The sequence below is a fragment of the Chinchilla lanigera genome, unplaced genomic scaffold (assembly GCF_000276665.1).
Source record: "Chinchilla lanigera isolate Chin_1 unplaced genomic scaffold, ChiLan1.0 scaffold00003, whole genome shotgun sequence".
In the NCBI taxonomy this organism is placed as follows: domain Eukaryota; kingdom Metazoa; phylum Chordata; class Mammalia; order Rodentia; family Chinchillidae; genus Chinchilla; species Chinchilla lanigera.
The window spans coordinates 36,257,466-36,275,401 of NW_004955404.1; positions in this window are offsets into that span (position 1 = coordinate 36,257,466).

Below are 17,936 nucleotides of genomic sequence, written 5' to 3' on the forward strand. Positions count from 1 at the left end.
ACACATACATATATATATATATATATATATATATAGATATACTAGAAACTCGGGTATTCTAACTGGGATCCTGTTTCACTCTTATATCATTCTTCCTAGTATTGAAGGCAAATGTATTTATATTTAAATTAGGCAAGCATATGATAACTTCTGAAGTTAGGGTCTTCTGGTAAATTCTGATGGAACTGAAGCAGGATATTTATAAAGAGTAATTGTAAATAGAGCTACTGCTTCCTTTGGGTATTCACCTGCACATGTTCAAACCCAAAGCAGAAAAATACATCAGTCTTGAGTAACCTATGAGAGCCCCAGAAATGAATAATTGTAAGCATGTGACAAATTCTAAAGGATTGTGCAAAAGAAGCAGCTCATAATACAAGCAGGGATGCCACTGACTTAACTAAGGCCCAGGAGGTAAGATAGGTCCACTTATCTGTCCTAAATGGAGGCAAGAAAGTGAGACATTTGTATCCTGTTGTTAGCTGGTCAGGACTGCAGACAGATCTGATAACTTGAGCCCTAGTGATGCAATCTCTCTTCCAAAAGCCCATCAACTGCTAACAAAGCTCTTGGCACAAGAGTTCTAATGTCATTTCAAATCCAAAAGATTTTTAATGTACGTAAGTAATTGATTGCTCTTCATTAATTATGTAACTAACTATTTTAGTAAATTTCTTTTCTGTTTTACTCTTTTATGTACATGTTTACCTGTGCATGTATCGAATCTCTCCCTGACAATATAGTAATCTATCTTTAGAGAAACTAAACTAGGTCTACTGTCATCATTAGAACAATAACCATCAGGGACTTACAGTTTACAATTCCTCCAACAGTTAACAAACATAATAACCATGAGATAACCTAATTGAAACTTGAATACAAAAAGTACAAAAGAAGAGTACTGACAAAATAAATCAATATAAACAAAGCAAATGATGCATGAAATTGCAACTACTTTACATGGCAAAGCACAGGTCGTCCAAAAGAAAACCTTAATATTACGGTGCCAACTACTCACCTAAAATGATAACTGCCAACTTCTTTCTGTGCTTAGCTGTTGTAAAGAATTGAGAAATTCAAATCAGATCAACCATGCATAAAAATCCTCCCAGCAAAAGAAAGATTGGAAGAAAATTTCCTAAATATTAAATACTTGTTAACCTATGGGCACATTTTATTTTATATCTCCTGTAATAATATGTTCCTCCCAATTTTTGTAACATTACAAATTTAGCTAGGCAGAATTGGCTGCCACTTCTATAATTTATATAATAATAGCAGTCGATATCCTGTCTTGTTCTCTATAATAATCAGAATTCATGTGCTTCATCATTAACTATAATGACAAATTGTTTTGTAGCTCATAATTATCATCTCTACAAAAATGTAAACATTAAATGGAGAATGAAATATATAAACAATTATAAAAATAATTGTGTTTGGGGAAAATCTAAATTTTCATTATATTCTATATTAATTAGTGTGCTTGGGTTATTATTTTTTTCTTCCTCTGTTGGTTACTATAGACACCACAAGTTATTGTATAATTCTTTTTCCTGTCTAAATTCTTCCTTCTTGCAATTTTTCTCAGAGCCATTTGAGACTTAGATTTATTTCTGGTGGCATATTGGAATGTAAATTCTGTCATCTTTCAACAATCAGTGATAGTTGTTATAGATAAATCTTTTTTCCAATTTTACATTGTTCTTTATATATATATTTCCTAATTTATATGTTCAAATAATTCCTTATCAGTAAATTTTAACAAATTTTAAACAAACTCTGTTTTGAAATTAATATATTTGCCTTGTAATCTCAGAGTCCAATTGTCTTCTTTGAATATGAACATGCAAGTCTTTAGTTTACATAGATTTAACAAATTCTCGATTCTTTCTTCTGTATTCATTTTAAGCTTTATTTGTTTTCTTCAGAATCACAGTTGTGCATATCCATGAACATCTTCTCTTTCATATTTACTTTCTGCTTTCTATTTTTCCTTATTCTTACATTTCATTGTTTTCATTATTTCTCCTTCTAACCTATCAAATATCTGTTGGAAGATTAGAATTTTTAGAATTCTAATTAGAAGAATATAATTTTATCAACAAAACTCTTACTTTCCTTTTCACTTATTTTTTAATTTTTATTTTATTGCTTTTCCTTCTACTTCTCGATTAACAATGTGATTTCATTTCCTGAGTAGGTTTCATGTTTCTTGAATTTCTTTCACCTAAACTCTGCAACTAAAATTGATGTCTTACTGATTTTTTAATCATTTCTTCTTCCTTTAAATACTTCAGCTATATTTTAAGACTTTTAAATATAGAAGCTGTCTTATATCCATTTATATTCTTCAATTTCTTCCATATGCTCTCACCAAAGTTTTAACTGTCCTGTGTGTCACTTTCCATGTTTCCATCAGTTTTCTATTTTCCCTCAGTTCTTGAAGTGCTGTATCATTGTGGTGCACAGGAAGAAAAATAACAATTTTTTTGCTTGTTTGTTTGTTTTTGTTTTTTCTTCCAGTACCAAGAATCGAACTCACGACCTTGCGTTTGCTAGGCAGGTGCTGTGCCACTGAGCTAAATCCCCAGCTCCAAAAATAACAATTTTAAAAGAAAATATTTGAGGATGCTTTATTTACAAGGTCAAACGTTGTCGAAGCTTATGTGAATTCTAATCTTATAAATTCACAAAATTATATCTCAAAACATATTCTAGAAAAGATAGTCACAATCTAGTCCCTAAACATTGAGAAAATGTGTGAACAATTTTAGATTTCAATTAGGTATAAATCAGTGAACAAGAAAAGAGAATTTCAATCAAGTATGTATATATTTTACTAACTGTGGTTAGTTTGTGTAGTGGGCTTAGACGGCGCACTGTGTGCCTAGAGTCTTTTCCCTACTATTCGTTGTTGAACACAGCAGTGTACTTAAATGTTCTGTGTTTCAATTTTCCTCATCTGTAAATGTCTGATAATAATGATAACTACTGCATAAGGCCAATGGAATTATATAAACAATTCTTACAAATATTTAAAACCATAACTACTATCATGTTTGTCATTACTGTCATTATAATTATTAACAGTAGTAGTAGTGAAAATTGGACTGTAAGAAGGAAAATGATAAGTAGAAGAGGGAAAGGAGAGTAACAGAACTTAGGAAGAATGTGGTGTTAGTAAGTCATGAAGAATACGACATATAGAAACTCACTTGGGCTTGCAGTCAATATTAATTTGCTATGCCTCAAAATATTGCACTCAGTATTATGAGGAGGCCTTTTGCAGAAATTGACTATGCTTCATAGAAGGCTACTAAGAGAAGAATTTATTTCTCCAGATCTGAAAAGATAAAATAATTTATAGGCTACTAATTCAGCAAATCATACATAAGGAGCAGTATTTGAAAAATCAGTTAACCAAACTGGGGGTGAACTAGTAGAGAGGAACTTACACATACACAAATACATACCTTGTGTGGACATTAAATACAATCTTACTTGTAGTCATGTGGCCCAACATTTACCTAACTTTTCAAAAGTGTCTTCTTAAAATATTTTCCTTCAAAGCTTGTGTCTTCTCAAAGATTAGCAGTTTAAACTAAGAAGTTCATGAAGTAGAATATAGGATACAGGAGTTGTGAGGAAAGTTCTTCTAGGGCAAAGGAAACTGTCTACACCGGCAGGCATACTACACCCTCCTCTACAGTATGCATCAGGAAGCCAGTCACTAACGTCTCCTGGTTCTCTGGCTCCTCGTTTTGGATGAGAAAGCACCAGAACAGTGAAGCAAAGAATCCAATATGCTAAGGTTATTTATGAGCTTGGCTGCCCCTTGTGGCTTTGGCTCAGTTGTATGAACCACGCCAGAAGGTGTTCACAGACTCTTCTGAGCACTCCTCAGTTCTAGGCCTAATGACGGAGCCCCACTGTTACTGGCTCTGAGGTGCTTTGCCACCCAGCTTTCCCACATACCACCTGCCCACTTGTAACTCTGCAGTGTCAAACACAGGACGCCCTGTACTTCCTGCCAGGAATATGAAGAATTCAAGCACATCTTCAAGAGTGAGTCTGAAGTTCCTAGCTATCACAGGTTATGTTCATTCACAATAACACGCAAATGTGGAACTCGATGGCCTTCCGCTTTCCCTCCCATCCTTACTTGTCCTTCACTTTTGTCTCCTTCCTTTCTGTTTTCTTCTGCTCTGGTTCTTTTTAATTAACAGACATTTTATTTTGGAGTAGTTTTTGGTTGATGGAAATTTAGGCTGAAATCACCGAAATTTTCTTGTAATGTACTTTATACCTCATTCCTCAGTTCTCTCTGTACGAATGGTTCACATTTGTAGCAACTGGTCAGCTAATAAATATACATGATACTTAATAAATTCCACGGTTTACATTTGCATTCATTCTTTGCGTTGCACATTATATGGGTTTTAACATTTTTTCACACCAAATATTTATACAGCATTTACCAGAGGATAGTTAGTATTCCAAGGACTGACAAGAAAAAGATAGTAAAAAGAGACTCAGGCCTATTAGAGCTTAAATTCTTGTGAGGAAAACAAACTATTAAACAAATAATTATTTAATGTTTTAGATGATGGTATCTGCTTGCAGAAAACTAATGTAGGGTCAGGGGAAAACGTCTAATTTGTAAGTTTCATAATTCAGAAAGTAATTAGAAAGAGTTATTTTGAAAAGGAAACATTTAAGTGGAGAATGGAAATCAGGATTCTGAGTAGGAAAGTGAAGTGGCGCCTGGACTGCCTGCAAGAAGAGCAGTTCAGTCAAAGATCAAGAAAGCTAGCCCTGGCTGCTAGGTCAAAGACAACAGGCTTCTCTGTTCTGCCTTTACAGAGGTGCTGGATAAATATCATTGTAACTCAGTGAACTACAAAAATCACCATGCTGCCAGGAAACAAATTAAAGAGGAAAATATTCGAGCAATTATTGGTTTTCTTTATTATATTTGTTTTCTCATATTGATTGCAATAAAGTTGTAAGGGAGTAGCTGATATGGCAGTGCTTCTTTACTTTAATGTTAATTAAAACTGTTCAGTTGAATACTTTTTAAAATTTTAAGAACTGAAATATTTAGTTTTTATACTGACTTACTTTAAAGATACCAAATTTAAGGTTATTAAAAACTAAAATTCAACAAAAGTGAAATAGTTTTAGAAATATATTCTAAGTGCATAGTTTGTATTTAAAACTTTGAGCTGCGTAGATGTCTTATTGAAAATACATCTTAGTTCTCTAATTATGTCAGTGCATTTTAAATTTAAGATTATTTAAATATAAATAATATTCTATATTGTATTCAGTCAGCTATATTTTATGAGAGAAAATATATAGGTACATACTCTTTTAATTCAGCTTTCTGGGAAACAATTATATCAAGTGCATGAAAGATTTTTAAAAAGAATGTTTCTATACTCTGCTAAAACTCCTTACACTATTATCCACATATTTTTAAATTAGGGAGATAAACTTGCAAATCCATAGCTAAAGGCTATTATTTACATACTAAAACTGTAATTATGAAAATTTACTAAGGTATGAATAGTAATTGTAAACACTAAGAAGCTGTATCTTAAATTCCTATGGAAAGAAATGCGCTAATTTAATGGCAAATTAATTTCAGATCTAGCTAAAGTCAAATCAATACACAAATTCTGATTAAAAATCCCGATAAGAGAATTCTTAAGAAAGCAGATGCTAGCTGTCTTATAAGGGAGCGTACTGTACTCAGAAGATTAAACTAATCCATCATATACAACCACTTCAAGGAAATGCACTGAAAAATGTTAATTTTCAGTGTCTATATAATTTCTTTAATATTTTCAAGGAAAGAAAATATCCAGTGAATGTAATCACAAGGCATATCATTTAGCTTACTTGTAATTCCTTGGTTTGCTTTAAAATGTTTATTTCGTTATTTTAAGAAGTGTAAATGGTTTTCAAGCCAAAATTAAGAGAACATAAAATGGAATGTAGGTAGTAGGGAGACAGACCTTTAGAAAACTGGAGGGAGTTTTTTGGGATGGCTGGAGAGGGGAACTAGTAGAGTGGAAAGGGAAGTAAAATGAGTTAAGTTGCGATAGGTACATGTTCCAATTCCCTGCAAGGATTGTGTTCATTAGGTGTAGCTAATGTAAATTAATAAAGCTACACTAAAAAGAAAAATTACATTCAGGGTAATATCTAATACCATCACAATCTGTTTATAAGCTAACACATACAAACACATAAGCACAAAATATTTTATAATAAATTACTATCAAATTATGTACATGATAAAGTCATGAAATTTAACAAAATTTCATAGTCAAAGTAGAATATTTCAAGTCATTTTTGATCCCATATTTGCCTGTGTTTCACATGCAAAGCTCTTGACCTAGTAAGTAGTTCTTACAATCCAGGTTGGAACATGAGATAAATCTGATTATTTGCTTCTTTAAGAGTTCATAGGTAAGAGTTGTTTTTGTATTTTGAATGCCAGGAGAAAAATCAAAATATATTCCATTACATGAGAAAAATATATGAAATTGAAAATCCAGTGTTTACAAATAAAGTTTTGTTGAAATAAACCATATTCTTCTGTGTGTGTTTGTATGTGTATGTACATGTAGGTGTTCTACAGCTTCTTTCCTGATACAGCACAGTTCAGTATGTGAGACAGACTATACTGTCTACCATCCTGAATGTATTTACCACCTGACATTTGCAGAACCTGTGTATCAGCAATTGTGCTTTGAGAAGAAACCACCAGTTCCACTGAGACACATGAATTTTAAAGGGATTGAAGGAACTGAAGGACTCAAATAGTTTTAGTACTTTACTCACTTACATTTCTGCTCTTCTATCTTAAATATATGTGAAATAAGTCTGTACCAATGCTCTTCTCAATGGCTTTATAAACTGTATGATTTAGAGCACCTGTAAACATTATATGCAATAACTATTTTACTAAATGAATGCATCAAGAATTAACACACAGTTTGCACTCTGTATGAAATTCTCATAGCTTTGATAAATTTTGTAAGCTTATTTTAAGGCTTTACTGACACACTTAAGTTGTGAATAGTTTACTGCTATAGTTCATTTTATTTAATTAATGGAAATGCATGAATTCTCTTCCCAATATCTTTTCTTTGGGAGTTCACTATTTCATGCAGTGATTATGAACAGTGATTGTGTTAGGACAGCTGAAATCAGGAAATTTGTGATAGAGTTATTATTTGTTTTGTTTTGTTTAAAATCTAGAGTTCTTAGAACACTATAATAAACCCTACACACCAATATTTTCCACCTATATATTCAACTAAATTCAATAAAAAGTATGTTTTTCCCAAAGAAAGAAATATTGAAATGTGGAAAATAAAGAATAAGAGAAATAATAGTTTTATTTAAACTCTTGGTATAAGAAATGCCTGTAACAAGCAGATCTCTGAGGATACTAACTACACAGGCCAATGAAATCATACTTTTCTCTTCAGGTAACAAAGGATGTGATGTGGGTTGTGATTCTTGTGAATAATCTATTGTTGCTGAAATGCTCAGATTTGAGACTTAAATTTACTCTTTCAAGATATTTTTCCTGTCACAATTTTCTGAATATGAAAAACATGCTCATTAAAATAAACAAAATATCTCACTCTTGCTATCAATTCCTCAAACTTGTAGGAGGCATAGAATTTCTTTAAATAATGGATATAGTTCATATAGATTTTTTCTACTGTTCATATCATCTCCAAATTGATATGGTAAAATACATATTTTAACTTTCTAAGTATTTTTAAATGTTGTTTTTGTCTCTAGTAAGAATGTCAATGTGAAATAATTTAGAAAAGTAGAACAATCCATAGACTTGGATTCTATTTTGCCCACACCTTATCATTTAACTCTACTGTATATATTATTTCTTAATTTGAAACTGTGTTTCAAAACCATGTTGTATTGATTTGACAATTATGAAAGATGTAACACGGACAATATATCATAATAACTTGTCAGCAGCAGCCTGATTTCCTACCTTCTATCACTCTTGATTAGAAATTCACTTGATGGGTAAGTACAGAGCTGACAGTAAAAACATGGAAATGGATTATCTGTGAATCAAACCAAAGAATATTGAAGCTTGTAGAAATAAAAATTGTACCTCATTTAATAATGGAGTATACCCTTTGTTTGATAATGATTTACTTATTATAATAGCTTCTGAGAACTCATGCTTCTCCTCAAAAAACAAAGCTTGAAATTATTCCTTACTCAGAATAACAATGACCTTTAAGTCTCTAGTTTTCAAAAAAGTAGTGTCATATATTGAAAATCATTATTTGAGGTCAATTTTTGAAAGTATACTTGGAAACATATTTAAGAAAAATATAAAAAAGGAGCTTCTTTCTCTAATTAAGCCATTCTCAGAAAACATATTAATAATTATTTTCTAAAGTTTAAAGTATAGAATATTTTAATCAAGAGCAATGTAGAATAAGCACATTTGTATGTATGAAACAGTTAATAGTAAATTCCCATAAAATTAGGTATCCAGTTTTTAAATTACTTCTGAGACCTACTAGAATTTAAAACATAGGACAGAATAAATTAGCTGGCAACTTCACATAACTACATTATACACAGACATACATGCCCCTAGTACTCACTTGAGTCTACTCCTGAAACAGAAGTGAAAGAACACAGAAAAAAGTGTTAATTATCAATTTTAAGAGAGACACATCTTTATCTTTGTACTATGTTATGCAGACCATATATATGTAAAATAAATATATATATAAGACGCACTTTCCATCATAAAATTAGAAAAATTAATTCAATAATTTTAATTAAGGTATGAGAATTCAACAGATACTTTATATTAACAAGTAAGCAAAGCATGTAATACATATATGTACTAGCTAAGTTGAACTTAAAAATTGCATATATGGGGCCAGGGATACAGCTAATTGGCACAGTGCCTGCCTGGCTCTGTGGCATAGCCTCTATCCAAAATTTTCAAAGTGTTTGATCAGTTTGATTCTTAGTGTCACATAGAAAGAAAAATAAAGCAATGTTTTTAAGAGAGATTAAATACAACAAAAGCAAAAGCAATGGGAAAGGAAAGGAGAAGAGGGGAGGAACTAAGTGAGGAGGAGAGTGAAGAATGAGGGGAAAGGAGGGGATAGGAAGGGAGAGGGACAGAGAGGGAGAGAGAGAGAGAGAGAGAGAGAGAGAGAGAGAGAGAGAGGGAGAGAGAGAAGTCACTTTCTGTCCCTTATACTATTGTACAAAGGCTATCCACTCTAGGGCAGGTATAGCCCTCACACCTTTTATCCCAGCATTGGACCATGAATCAATCACAAACTCTGGATTCAACTACCACTGAAAAAGCCTGAAAACCATAACTGCATGAGCCTTTAGGGTGACAGGTAGACACAAATTATAACAGCAATGAAAAGCTCAATAAGTTGGATAAAGAATTCAGTGGAAGGCTCACAAGAGATTAAATCAGCTAAGTTCAACACAGATGAATTATCATATGCATTCAGTAATAAGAAATAAGAAAGAGTGAATAGGAAATATATATATCAAAAGGGCAAACTTACACAGAGTTGGAATATATGAAAGAACAAAGATACAGATTTAAAGCATAGAAAACCTATTCAGTTAAATAATAGCTGAAAATGTCCAAAATCTTAAGAAATATATGGGCATTTAGGTATAGCAGACATTTGGAAACCTGAGTATGCATGAACAGAAAATAGCTTCTCCTGAGCACATTAGAATTGAACTTCCTGTCTTAGTAACTTTTCTCATTGCTCAAGCAATACACTTGACACTCAAAGCTAAAGGAGGAAAGGTTTGTTGTAGCTCACAGTTTGCGGGATGTCAGTTCATAGTTAGCTGGCTCCAAAGCTGGGTGGCATGGCTGAGGGTGCCACAGAGGAGGGACAGTTCCTGGTAGGCAAAAGACAGGGATGTAGAAAAGCAGGAAAATAGCAAGAAACCAGCAGCAAGCCTGACTTATTCCTGTCCTTTATAAGTCCCTTTTTATCCATGACATCCACATTTTGGGTAGTGCCACTCAAACCCAAGCTGGGCCTTCTCATTATCCACACTCAGAACTATGGTAAACCAATCAGTGGGCTAATTTAGTACTCACACACCCTTAATGTCCAGTGGCACACAATTTAACCCCAGCAAACACTCACCCTAGATCGATCTTCCTCCCATCACTCCCATCTACGAGTGTATGAGGCTTTCAGGATACAACTAAACACAAACCATAACACTGCCACAATTACAAAGAAATAACAAATACTAATAGCTGGAACAGAGATTTGCTAAAACACATATGAAGGTGAACACATCAGAATAACGTGAGATTTCTCAGCAGCAACTCTCCAGGTCAGGAGTATCTGGAATGATGAATTTCAAACCATGAAAAAAAAAAAAAAAAAAAAACTACCAAACTGGATTACTGTCTTCAGTGAAGTAATCATTCAGAATGGAAGGGTAAATAAAAACCTTCCAAAATGAGCAAAAACTAAAGTAATTTTGATTACTAAGACATTGCATATTTCCAGTAAGTCCCTCACTTAGGAACATTCAAGTTGCAAACTTTCACAGATAGAAATGGATCCAGCATTAAGGACATTCAGAGATGTGAATAAATTGCAGAAATAGCTTGTGTGTCTGATGGACATTGTCACAGCTACACTGCTGTGTGCTTACTGCACAGTGTGAAAGTGTACAGTAGTACAGTGCTCAGTCAGAGCCCAGGATATCTGGAAGCAATTGAAAAAGCAGCGGTGATGCAGAGGGAACTGTTAGAAATTGCAAAGCAGTTCACATTGTAAATTTGTATCAAAGGTGTATAAGACTCACTTTGTTATACTTACTAACAAATCCACTTGCAAACATTCTCCCTGAACAAAATTCATTTGTAAATCAGGGACCTTCTGTTCAGGAATCTCACATACAGATGAGGAAGCAAGATAAACAAAAGAGAGCACTAGAAATAAAAAATCTCACTAAAAAAGTAGATAAGAAAATATTGGTGCATTGAAAAGATAAAAGTGACAAGCTGTTATGGTTTGTGTCTAGAAGTTCCCCAAAAGCCTCAAGCAATTATGGGGTGCGCTTCTAAAGTTTATGATTGATCCATGGTCCAATGCTGGGATTATGGGTGTGAGAGCTACACCAGCCCTGGGGTGGGTAGTTTGCATACAATGTGAGGGAAGGAGACTGCTTGCCACTGCTCCTCCCTTTTGCTCTTGTTGCTTTTGCTGCTTTTCCACCACCATGAACTGTGCCCTCTGCCAAGTGCCATCCTGCCTTGGAGCCTGCTGAGTATGGACTGAAATCTCCACAATCTGTGACCTAAATAAACTGTCCCTTCCTTAATGTTGGGCATCAGGTATTTTGCCTTAGCAATGACAGAAAGGTAACCAAGACCCAAGACTTCAGTAAACTTAACCCAAAGAGAAGATCCAAATAAGTGAACTTAGAGATGAAAAAGGGTGATATTACAACAAATTCTGCTGAAATTCCCAGGATCATTAGAGAAATACTTTGAACACTATAGAAAAATAAATTTGAAAATCTGGAAGAAATTTGAAAAACTGGCTACATATGACCAACTAAAATTGACCCAAGTGAATACCAATAGTGTAATAGAGTAATAACAATCAATAAGATTGAAACTGTCATGAAAGCAAAGAAAAAAAAGCAGAACCAGATGAATTCACTGCCCAATTTTTTTGGACTTCTACAGAACTCATTTCAGGGATCCTCAAGCTGTTACATAAAATATAATTCTTCTAAATTCATTCTATGCAGTCAGTATTGCTCTGATAATCTAAAACAAATAAGCACACAACAGCCGCCATGATTAGGAATACTGTAAACTAATTTACCTAATGGCTGTAGATGCAACACTACTGAATAAAATGTTTTAAAATTTGCATTCAGTAACAAATCAAAAAAATTATACGCCATCACCAAGTTGATTTTATTAGCAGGATGCAAGAATTGTTCAAAATATACAAATTCATAAATGCAATACAGCACATAAATAGAAAAACTGCTAAGAATCACATGATCTCAATACATGCAAAAAATAATTTCAGAACATTCAATACCCTTTTATGATAAATCTGTGAATAAATTAGGGACAGAAGGATTACACCACAGTAAAATAAAGTCAATATCACACATTCATATACAAAAATGTACCAGTTGTATAAAAAGTGACAAAATATTTTACTGAAATCAGAAGCAAGATAATGTGTCCACAATGACTACTCTTATTCAGTTTATCCCTAGAGGATTAAAGAGGAACAGATTTGTGAAAGATTTAGGAATGAAGGTTTAATGGAGTGTGACCCACCATGTAGAACATTTTTTACATCAAGAAAATGCCAAATCAGTGAAAACTTAGTGAACAAGTTTCAATTACACATTTTCTATCTAATAAGTAGCAACACACAGAAATAATCTCTTCTAGTCCAGAACAATTTGATACTTTATTATTCATCCTTTCCTTACTTTACTAACCAAGAAAATCCAAGAACTGTTAGTATAAATATAAAGAGAAAGAAATAAAAAGAAGCGGATTTTATTGTTTATCTGCAAGCTTTATGATTTGAGTTTAGACTGAGTTGGAACTGGGAATAAATTTTAATTTGATTTTAAACATAAAGTTTTCCTAGTTGAAAAAAAAGATTATTTAGTTATTGAAATGAGTTCTACTTGTGATAGACATGGGCTAGAAAAGCAATGAGAACTGCATAAAATTTCATTCAATGTCCAAAATACAAAAAAGTCTAGATTACAGGTTTAAAAGATTTGTGGGAAAATAAAGTGTCTGTATGCTCACCATGAAGTCCTACTAGCTTAACATGATTAAAAATCCCAGGGGTCAAATGACAGAACTGAGACCCTAGAGAACATCTGAGAAAGACACTGAAGGAGAGGAGGGAGCAATTTCAAAGGTAATATGTGTATGGGGCAGTGCATTATGCTAACTCTTACACTTTGAATAGAAATAGTTGTCAGCATGAGTTCAAATTATGCCTCCTTTGTAAAAAAGAAATCAGCAAAACACTGCATGGAATATTTACAGGCTCTATTGACTGTTTAGCTGCTGAATTCTTGTAATGTCTTCTGCTCTTAGAGACGTAATGACCTGCTTAAAGGTTACAATGTACAGCATTTCTCTCTTCTCTCACCAGCATGCCTTGTGATATTTTCCATCTGGATGTCTTTTCTGACTCATTCTCTGTTTCTCCTTTATGTGAACTCTTGTTAAGCTTCCGTATCTGTTTATACAGATATGAGTATCAGTTCTTTTTTTCCTCTTTAAGTGCTTTTACTAACCAAGTAAACTTTTTGCTTCAACCCTATATAAAATGCGCTGTTGTTGCCTGGTTATATAGTTCAGTGGCACAGTGGCTGCCTGACAAGTGCAAGGTCCTGAGTTCAACTCCCAATACAAAAAAAAAAAAAATTTTAAAAAAAAATAAAAGACCATACTCTTGTTTTGGGGTAAGGAGAAAAAAAATTGGGCTGCTAAGTTAAAAAAAAATCAATCAAACAATCAAGAAACCAGCCAGCCAATCAACTAAACTCTAAATCTTTATGAAAACTCATTTGCACATTTAAGCATGACTTTTTTTTCAGAATAAAAAACTGAGCAGGTAAAAAATAATTTTAATGGTACATAAAAATATTTCACAATGTCCTTCACTCCCACTCATTTATTAAAAGATATTTATTGATCAATTGCTCTGTACCTTATAGCACAAGACACAAGGATTTCATCCATGGTGAATTAAATGGACAAACCTCTCCATCAATGGAAAGGAGATCCTTATAAATTATATTTCATAAAATAATTAACCACATATACAGATACACACATATGCACACAGTCAGACAACCATACAGGAAGACAAACTAAAACTGACAGTAGTTGTAAAATACATATATATATATATATAATATAAAAGGCCATGGGTCAAGGCACTCAGGAAGCTCAGATGAATCCCCTGTAAAGAGGGACTATTTCAGTTGAAACTTCAAGTATCTATATGCACTTGCCAGCTGAAAAGAAATAAAAGCATGGTAAGTGAATTTATTCATCAGTGTGAATGCATATAGAAAAAAAGAGAGAGTGTGACCACACATATGTGGAAAACACTATGTATGAAATAATGTACTAGAGGCAGAAATAAGTAACACAGAATGATAGGAGATTTTAAAGTAAGAAACAGCTAAATCATTAAATATTTTGTAGATCAAGATTAAGATTCAAAAGTGTACTCCAAGTGCAATGTGTAGCAACCTTTGATGGATTTCAAACTGGTGAGTGAAATGATCAGTCAATGTCACATTCACTTTATTTCATCTCAGTAATGTATCTCAGAGTGATTCTATGATCTCCAGTCCTGTGGTTATTTTGCCCACAGTATTAATAAATCTACTAATTTAGATCTTTATACCTCCTTATCTGAACTATTTATTAAGCAGTACTTCCAAAAGACCTATCAAATTTAAAATCCTTGTGAGATACAACTTTGATCATCTCTTTCTACTATTCAGTGGCTCTCAATTAGCTAAAGCAATTGTTACTCTATTCTTTAGCTTGAGGTTCAAAGATGTCTGTTTTTGCCCTCTATTTATTTTTTACTGTAACTTACTCAGCAATCAAATTGAACTTCTTTAATTTCTTACACAGAACTATCCTTTGCCCTTACTTTGTTTGTGTTGTTTCCTGTGTCCTTTCTGCATTCTTCTTACTAAGTTAAACTTGTTATTTTTGCTAAAATCATCTAAGTGAGTAGGTAACATTATCTGCAACAACAATGTATAAACTTGGAGGATGTCATAAGTAAACTACACTTGTCACAAGGAAAAATACTGTATAATTCCACCCATATGAAGTATTATAATAGTTAAACTCGGAGAACAGAATAATGAAATAACGATGTTTACCAAAGGCTAAGTAACGTGAGGCATGCAGAGTTGTTGCTAATCAGACATAGTTTCAGTTATTCAAGTAGAGTCATTTCTAGAGATCACTAGAGGTCTGTTGTAAACAGCATATTGTCCATAGCTATGAATAGTATATTGTGTATTTAAAATTTGTTGGAAGGGTAGATCTTTGTTACTATTCTTACAAAAACAAAACCAACAAAGAGAAAACAAAAGGAATGACATATAAGGAAACTTCTGGAGATGATAGATCTATCAATGACTTTGATTTTGATGTACATGTCCAAACTCATCAAATTGTATGCATTAAATAGGTGTACTTTCAAGAGAAGAATCAGTCACATTTTTATAAATCTGCATTTTCTTTCTCAAATGTCATAATGAGCTGTCTCTTACAAAGTCTTTTACTGAGCTCAGCAAGATGTTTTTTCTTCTGTGTATTATAACTTAATTAGATAAGTAGGTCCACATCAATAGTTTGGAAGACATGCAACATATGACATTTTGATAATGAAAGAAACACCTTCATTCAAATGAAAAGTATATCATAGAGTATTGTATTTGGTAACTTTTGGAGTAGAGCTATACACTACCATTGTACAAGCTACAAGGTCAATCACTGAATACTTTCCACAGTTATCAGAGAGGATTAGATGAATGCCTAATTGGAAGCAATTCATAGTTTTAAATCCAGTTGGATCAAGGCTATCCAGATACTGGAAGCTGAATCTTGTTTATCATATATTTAATATCCTATAGTGTCTTGCCTTTCACAGAATGTATTATAATATCTTTCCTATCTAACTTCTTTAATGGGCTGGGGGTACAGCTTAGAGACACAGTGCCTGCCTTGCAAGCATGAGGTCATGAGTTCCATTCCTAGTACCACCAAAAAACACTAAAAACAAACAAAAAAATAACTAACTTCTTCAGCTAGAGATACTGATACCTGGAAAAATCACCAAGCTTTCTCTGTCATAATCCGTCATAATAGAAAATCTGGTTCTAACACAGAATTACTGCTATTCTTGTAAACCACAGTAGTTCTGCTTCTTCATTAGCATTAGTATCTTCATAAACACTTGATCTCCACCCTTCTTGTTTTCTTCCTTGGAAAGAATCATCTGTTATTATTGCAGTCCTGGCATTTCTGTGTCACCTCATTTACTAATGAATATCAGAGACTTTTTCAAGCCTGAAATTAGTATAAGAAGTCTAGCAAAGATGGCTCTGGTCTTTCAGTTCTCTTTTTACTTGGAAGCTTAGCTATGTGCAGAAAGAACTCATTCTCCTCTGCTCCTTCATATCATACGAGTTTGAAGGAAGTGCTTAGACAATCCTCTGCAACCTCTAGGAGGCTGTTTGTGATGAGACGAGAAGGTGTAACTCGGGAATTAAGTAGTTTGCAGATGTTTCTGTCACATTCATTCCTTCCTGGTTTTCTTCTTTCTTCTAATTCTTGTCTTTTTCACCCTATTGTAAGTCATAATCTCTAACTGGTGTGGTTTATTTATTTGTTGTTAGTTTTTTTTATGTGTACCTGATATACCTGAACCCTCACTAATAAACAGTGCCAACTTTAATTCACATGGCCAGTCATTCCTCAAGTGTTAATTTTAGTTAGTTAATATTTCCCAGTCTAAGGAGGAAAAAAGTTCCAGCTTTTTCCTTACCAGCATGATATTATTCCAAATTTCCTATCATTAATATATTTTGGACTATAATAATAATGTTATTAAATATTTAAGTTAATATTTTGTAGCTATTGTCCTTATAGCAAAATCTTGTAAATTCAGTATTTTTATGGTTACTCTCTTACCATGTATGCTAAAGAAATCAAAGAAATAATATCTTTTATGATACTGCTTCATTAATTGTAATGTTTATGTTTAAAATCAATTACCTTCTATGCCTATGAAAATGCAACTTAATGATTGAAAATTTCCTCAAATCACATTTAATGCAAAGATTCATTACTACAATACTCACATTTTTACTTACAATGCAGTAATGCTTCATACAGTTCCCACATTGGAATCTCCTTTGAACTTATGGTGTGGACTTTTTCTTTGGTTTTTGTCTTTGGAAAGTAAAGGTTGAAATCACTAGATGACTTAACATCCAATTCCAATCTGGGTCTTCCTCAGTTCTCATTAAAGTACTTAAATGAGGAACCTCCAGTTACTACTACAGAGGAGACATTATAAAAGAATCAATATTGAATTTTACCTTGACATTGAGAGTACATCATCAATAAGTAGGATGTTTGTACTTCAGACTAAGAAATAACCCAAAATTTCTTCAAGTTTTTGAAAGAATGCCTCAAAGAAAAATTTATTTACTTTATTAGTTATTATAAATATTTAAATTTTATATAAAATATGCCTAAGCCAGGAGTGGTGACACACACTTGTAATCCCAGAACTGGAGAGATTGAGGCAAGAGGAATGCCAGGTATTTTAGGCCAGTCCGGACTACAAAGTATGTTCAGTGCCAGCCTGGGCTACATAGTGAGACCCTATCTCAAACACCAAAAATGAACAAAGAAAACAGTGCCTGTTAAAAACAAAATTCTCAAAATACTCCCATTGGTGTTCATGCTCAGGTTTTGCACCTATACCCAACACAACCTGCACCAAAATCAGATCTTCTTAAGTCTGTAATTATTTATGTTAAATAATAAAACTAAAATATCAATCATTAAAAATTCAAATTGTGCAGAATTTAAAACATTATAAATGTGTAAAGATTAAGACATGGACATTTCTCTGCAATACTCAAAGTTATCAATTTCAGTTTTACTTTTCTATAAAATTTTATAAATATTATATGCACATAATATACATATAATACATGCTAAAAACTTAAGTTTAATATAAATCATTAAATTTCTGGAAAGTAAAATAGGAGAAAATCTAGATGGCTTTCAG